Source organism: Microtus ochrogaster, chromosome 7 (genome assembly GCF_000317375.1).
Source record: "Microtus ochrogaster isolate Prairie Vole_2 chromosome 7, MicOch1.0, whole genome shotgun sequence".
Taxonomy (NCBI): domain Eukaryota; kingdom Metazoa; phylum Chordata; class Mammalia; order Rodentia; family Cricetidae; genus Microtus; species Microtus ochrogaster.
This window is the reverse complement of record NC_022014.1, coordinates 5,718,842-5,726,044: the sequence shown is the minus strand read 5'-3', so window position 1 is coordinate 5,726,044 and position 7,203 is coordinate 5,718,842. Positions and strand designations below refer to the sequence as shown.

Sequence of the window (7,203 nt, the reverse complement as noted above, 5' to 3'; positions counted from 1 at the left end):
CAGGGTTTCTCTATGTAACTCGCTATCCTGGAACTTGCTTTGTAGACAAGGCTGGCCTCAAACTCAGAGATCTGCCTACCTCTGCTTCCCGAGTGCTGGGATTAACGGTGTGCACTACTACTGGGCTACAAAAGTTCTTTGTACTAGTCTTATCATTTTCTCCCCTGCATGTTTGAAATTATACACAAATAAAAAGCTACTAAACACGTAAAAGAAAGATACATTAAAAAAAAAGGCTGCCGGGGATCTCACCTTAGTAAGCAATGCAAGGCTTTCCGTTCTACCTGTGGGCTGCCAAGTGAAAAAGGATGAACAGGGTGTTGTTAGAGTTTAATTAAGCCAGGCTGTGCCCAACAGCTCCACAAACCTGAGACACCTTCAACTGAGTCACCTAGCAAACTGTCCCAAGCCTATTCTGTACTCTGCTGGGCTGCATGAAATAAAAGTCTAAGCTGATCAACGCCCACTGCCTACTCAAGGCTCACCTTTCATCAGCAAGGGAATACAACCCATAATGCGGCAATTTTATCCTCCATCTCATGAGACGTCTTCTCTAGCAGCACAGCAAGGGCAACTTTTTAATGAACACTGTGACACATCATCATCAATAAGTCAACTCATAAAGGCAGAAATTCCAACTCTGGAGACGTATCTGGCCAAGCTGGCCAAGGAAAAAGAAAGCTTAATTTTCTGTTTCTTGTTGATCCAATATTTTTTTTTTTTTTTTTTTTGGTTTTTCGAGACAGGGTTTCTCTGTGGCTTTGGAGCCTGTCCTGGAACTAGCTCTTGTAGACCAGGCTGGTCTCGAACTCACAGAGATCCGCCTGCCTCTGCCTCCCGAGTGCTGGGATTAAAGACGTGCGCCACCACCGCCCGGCCAATTTTCTGTTTCAATTAGTACTTCTTTACTGAGCATTTTCTACAACTGAGACAATCAGGTGTAAGAACAGCCCTTGAGGTAGGGCTGTAGCTCGGGATTAGATGCATCGTCACTGCCCTGCTTAAGGATGCATTTTTTTAAACAATAAAATAATATTAATAACCTGTTGTTTATCACTTCAATAGTTTTCTAATCTCCAAGCACAATTTACTTATTTCCCTTTGAAGAATACTGAGTCCTCAAGGGTATCTGAAAGCTCCCTTTCCAGGAAGGCTGAGTTACCATATTCAACCAACATAGGCTCCTGCAGGGGGACAAAATGTGTCCATTCTTGTTGCCGATTTACCACTCCTTGACCGAATGGCCACACAGGTAATACTAAGAGGTTATCTTGCCCTACTGGAAAAAATTATCTCAGTCTTTGAAAAGTTACATTTCCAAATCCTCTGTTGACCTGTACACTCTAGGACATACTCCTTAAAAATAGAAAACTGGGCCAGGCAGTGGTGCACACCTTTAATCCCAGCACTCGGGAGGCAAAGGCAGGCGGATCTCAGTGAGTTTGAGGCCAGTTTGGTTTCCAAAGAAACTTCCAGGACAGCAGGACTGTTAACACAGAGAAACCTTGTCTTGAAAAAACAAACACACAAAGAAACAAAACCCAGTAATCTATACCCTAATAATAGTAAAGTAAGAAAATAAATCATACAGCCTAACAGCCAAGGCTTGAGCTACTCAAAGGACAGTAACAATGCTAGCACCACCCTGACAAGCTGACAAACTGTGATCATGTACAGAATAGTCTACATTAAAAAAATATATATGACAGGAGGTGGTGGCGCACACCTTTAATCCCAGCACTTGGGAGGCAGAGGCAGGAGGACCTCTGTGAGTTCGAGGCCAAACTGGTCTACAAAGCAAGTTCCAAGACAGCCAGAACTGTGACCCAGAGAAACCTTGTCTCAAAAAACCAAAACCAAAAACATCCAAACCGCGACTACAACTATGTATAAGCAGCACAGCACTGTACAGGGCTGGGAATGCTGCTCAGAGGTAGAGTGCTTGCCCAGCAAGGATTATATCACCATATAAGTACATTAACAACAACAGGGAGAGAATCTGGAAAACTCCTCATTTATGGTTTTTGTTGGCCAACTTAGCCAACTGACTGTTTCTTTTATGTAAAGTAGCACTATCCTATTGGAAAGAAAAAAGAGAAAAGGGAAAGAGAGAAATGCAGGAAAGGAAAGAGTAAAAAGGAAACACAAATAGAAATTGGTTGTTATAAGAAAACTAGCAAAGTTCTGTCCTGAACTAGTCAACAGGAAGTCAGTCCTTGGCCCTTCTGCTACCACAAGTTGCAGCAGAAAGGGCATTCTGTGCCCTGCCCCACCCAGCTTTAAAAAAAAAAAAAAAACCTGACTGCTACTCCCTAATTCCTGTACTGCCAGCTGTTTTCCCAATGGGCTTGCTGGTTTTCACTCTAATACCTGTTTTGAGTGAAGCAGCAAGTTCCTACCACAGCAAGAGGTACCCACATAGCAGATCTAAAACATCTACCTCAGAGCTGTTGTTCCTGGTAAAGCACTGTGAAGGCATTAGGACTTTCTGAAATAACAGACGTTATTCAAAGAAACTCTCCTTCGTGAAGACTAACTCCAGCAAATTTCACAAGGCCAGGTAATTCAGAGCATTGCTGCCAGGGAGAAATGTAACCTAAGGTCCATATCACGGCCACTTCCTATCCAATGATCTAAAGAACAATAAAGACTTCTGGTATTCATTCTGCACTGAAGGAAAGGAACAGGTAACAGAAAAGCAATGGCAGGGTGACCTGTTCCCTGGCATTAGAACAATGCTGTGAGTCTGACTCACTGGGTAGTGACATTCAGCAACAATCGGTTTACGCCCACAACATGAGTCACTGTTATTATCCCATACGCACAGGGAGGTTAAGTGGCTGCTCCTAGCATTCTTTACCAAGACTTGATCATGATTCCCTCTTTGAACAGATTTCTGCTGGGCATTAGGCTTCTTGCCATCACTGTGAGTCCCCTGCCTGCTTCTTAGAAGACTGTCTATGGTTCAAGATTTCACTCCTGTAGATAACTGATACCATACTACCCTATATGTGAACTGCCCCAATTAAACCAGAAGCTTCCTACAGGGCTCATCAGGATTCCCCTCAGATTCACTACCAGGGTCCAATCCATCAGAGCACAGCATCCTCTGGAGCCTCCAATCTGAGTTATAACTGTCACAGTGTAGACACAGAATGCACTGGACATACAAGCTAAACAAAAGCTGTATATTGAGTGTGTAACTGGGTGTCTTGGCACTAAATGAACCATTATGAGATCTGATTTTAACTTTAGATCTAGTTCTTTTTTCTCTTTATTTTCCAAGTTTTAATTGACAAATAATTTTCTTTTTGAGACAGGCATACATTGTGGAAAGATCACACGAGCAACCTTAGGAAATGAAACAGTATTAGGCATCCCTGGGTGAGCTTATCAGACCATGCCAGGACAAATAGGAAGGATCAACATAATAAACCCAGTTCCTGAAGGCAAACTGAAGAGTAACTTGGTCTCTTTAGCACCACTAAACTCTAGCATTCATGCATGCCTGTTATCATAACACTTGAGGAGTGGAGACAGGAGGACTGTTATAAATGCCAAGGCCCTATCTCAAAACAATACAAAACTGCTAGGGGAGGTGGGGAGAATAAAATTTAGCATTCGTAAGAATTAACTGCACATAAATGGTATGATCGCTCAGAGTAAACATGCGTGAGCATGAGCCTGAAAACCTAGAACTCACAGTGGTAGGCGACCCAATTCTCAAAAGGTGCCCTCTCAGCCCAAAACAAGCCTACATTCACCCACACAACTCCTCTCCAAGTAATTAGAAGAATTTTTAAGAGAATTAAAATACCAAAGGCCAGTTTTACATTCCATTTAGCAAATGGATGGACAGAGAAGATGTGACCTGTTTTTCTAGATCAGCTACCACCTGGTACTGGAGGAGGGACGCGCTGAGTGGATTTGCCAGCATGTTGAAGCTAACTCTGAACTCCTGCCTACTGCTAATTATTACTAGAATCCCAGCTTATCTTCAAGCGTGGAAGGGGTAGCCTGACCTCAAACACAGGGCCTGGTCTTTAGGTTTGGGAGATAAGGTCTCCATACTAATTAGCTCTTGGCAGTATGTGAGTCATAATTTCCGGAAGTTGAGTTTCCTCATCTATTAAACAGGCCAACAAAATTTGCTTTCCTTTCTCAAATATGCTGCGAAAACTAAAACGAGATACCACGCATGAAAATGTTGTATGAGCTGTGATGCCGCCTCAAATGCTGACCTCTTATTGAGAAAGCTGGGAGAGCCCAGGGCTTCAATCCCCAACTGGGTTTAGTAAAGTGAGCATGACAACACAAGCCAGCACTTGGGAGGTGGAGGCAGAAAGATCAGGAGTCAGCCCTGGAGACAAATGAGTTCAAGGCCAGCCTGAGACACGTGAGACCCTGTCACTAACAACTCAAAACTAAGAAAGAGCAGTTGGATGACTGTAGAACAATCAGGAAGGAAATGTGAGAAGTCCAGCCAATTCAGGTGATTCTGGACGCATCATACCAGAACACTCAGCCCTCCTGCAGCAGTGTGAGGAAATGGCAGTACCTGTTCTCTTCAGGGTGAGACCTGTGACCACAGCCGGAAAGAATGCTCACACTCCTCAATGCTGGCTCAGCTCAGTGTTAGCTGTGCTAGATGTTGGGGACAACAGAGAGCTGGATCAGCTCTAACCTAAGGAGACACTTGATAACAGGGGCCTTTCAACACCAAGGAAACATTTTCTAGGTAAAATGTTTCTAGAATAAATGGCCCCAGGTCTCTGAACTTTGTAACTGTGGTTCCTCTGGAAATCTGGTATGTAAGTATCATGTTTTCTTCATTTTGATTTGTGGAAGTTCAACCCCACAGTTCACTATTAACCTCTTGATAAAGAGCAAGACCAGATGGGAAATCCTGGAAATTCCAATGACAAAAACTTTAGCCTGATTTATGAAACACACCCTTGCAACTCTGGGTAAATAGCAAGAAAGCTAAATGCATAGGGTAGGTTTGTTCTGTGGCAGCACATTTTCCTAGTATTCTTTTTTTTAATTTATTTATTAAAGAGTTCTGTCTCTTCCCTGCCACCGCCTCCCATTTCCCTCCCCCAAATTCCTAGTATTCTTAAAGTCCTATATTCTACCCCAGCACCGAAAAAAAAAAAAAAATCAGGGTGTAGTGGTGTATCTATTTTGCAATCTTAACACTGGGGGAAGGCAGGGCGTGAGGCAGTTCAAAGCAAACCTAAGCTATATAGTGAGACCTGGTCTCAAAAACAGTAACAAAAACCTAAAAGTACCATCCTTTTGCTTTAGAATCTTCAATAAGTGACATCTCAAGCTGTCTTGGGTTCCTTCCACAAGCATTTTTTTTTTTTTAAGTTGAGGAAGATGGGTGTCCTCAACTCTATCATGACCAAATACCAGCATTCAAAGCAGACACCAGCAAAGGAACCTGGAACTGATGATTGCGGTAATCAGAAGTCTTGGTAAACAGCTTTCCTGTTTGTCTAACAAGTGTGAGATGTAAGTTCACTTCTCACAGCCCCACAGCAGGAGGGGGGAGGGAGGGAGCCTTCCTCCAATAAATGAAATCACAGTAGACTCCCTCCTGCTCCCTGTCTACCATCTACCATTGTCTGGAATGAACAAAGCCCCAGAACAAGAAGGCAGCAATTCCAGTACCATAAGAATAGCAGGAACAGATACGGAGCCCTGACTAAATTATAAAATTACTTGAGCAGGAATTTTCTTTTAAACTGTGGAGGGTGGGATTGCAAGTGTATCATTGCGCCATGTGTGCTGATGCCCCAGGAGGTCAGAAGAGGCTGTCAGATCCCTTGGGATTGGAGTTAGATAGTTGTGAACTGCTGCTGTGTAAATGCTGGGAAAAGAACCCAGGTCCTCTGAGAGAGCAGCCAGCACACTTAACCCTTGAGCCATCTCTCTAGCTCCCTTGAGTAGAAATATTTTTTAAAGGGCAAAACATATGTACCAATTTCCCTAAAGAAATTCTGGGAGATGGGAGTCAACTCTAGAAAGGTATTAAGAAAAAGCTCTGAGCCAGGCGGTGGTGGCACACACCTTTAATAGGCTTTTTTTTTTTTTTTTAAGTTTTTCGAGACAGGGTTTCTCCGTAGGTTGGGAGCCTGTCCTGGCACTAGCTCTTGTAGACCAGGCTGGCCTCTAACTCACAGAGATCCGCCTGCCTCTGCCTCCAGAGTGCTGGGATTAAAGGCGTGCGCCACCACCGCCCGACCTTTAATGGGCTTTAAAAGCTACAGAAAAACCCTGTCTCAAAAAAACCAAAAGAAAAAAAAAAAGAAAGAAAGAGCTCTGAGTAAGACAATGAGCAAGTTGACACACACCTTTAATCCCAGCACTCGGAAGGCAGGGGCAGGCGGATCTCCAGAGTGAGTTCCAGGCCAGCCAGGGATACCAGAGAAACCCCATTTCAAAAAATAAATAAATAAATAAATAAAATAAATTAAAAAAAAATCTGACAATTTTGAGCAAGCTTAAAACTATGGACCCCGTGGCTAGCTGATGTGGAATTCCCCTCTATCACTTTTATAGCAGTTTCAGCTTCTCTAAAAATAAGAACTGTAAATCATGGGATCAAAATACACTGCCATACATGTACGAAATTTTCAAGAAACGAAAGATATTTAAAAAAAAAAAACAGAATCACATTAGGGGTTGGAGGGAGGGAGTCAGTAATCAAGATGGCTCTGAATTGTCATTCTGCAAACCCAGCTCCCAGGTACTTTCTTCTCTGATAACACCAAACGCCTTAAAACTACCCCTGCAGGGCAGTAAGTAGAGAACAGAACAGGCCACAATTTGACAGACCTGGACACTCCACTCTGTTGTGCTTTCCTGTCACTTTAAGGGACAAGCCACGCCCACTCCCATTACCTCTGACCTGCCTGCGGCCATCTTGGGCTCTTCCTTTTTTGCTTCCTTGACGTGTGTGCTTTTTATTATAAGGAAGACCTGGGACTGTTATGGTTTTGGTCCCTTTAAGAGACAAGCCACATCCATTCCCCTCCCCATCCGCTGAGGCAGGCTGATCTTCAGCTTCCGGCCTGAGCTCGCTCTCCTTTCCATCTTCGCTTTTGCTTCTGCCTCTCTCCCCACTTCTCTGCTTCCCCCTTCTCTCTCTCTCTCTCTCTCTCTCTCTCTCTCTCTCTCTCTCTCTCTCTCTCTCTC

General features: G+C 43.6%; 1 protein-coding gene across 2 annotated transcripts in view; it reads right to left on the bottom strand.

The window, feature by feature from the left end:
• The window catches only part of Hmox2 (heme oxygenase 2), a 27,511-nt gene that overhangs the window by 5,387 nt on the left and 14,921 nt on the right, over positions 1-7,203 (bottom strand). The window contains exon 2 of one of the 2 annotated variants that reach the window (XM_005349251.3): positions 253-291. The exons of the other annotated variant lie outside the window; for it this stretch is intronic. The gene's annotated coding sequence lies outside the window, so the exon portion shown is untranslated. The remainder of the gene's footprint in view (positions 1-252; positions 292-7,203) is intronic. 2 annotated transcript variants of the gene reach the window in all.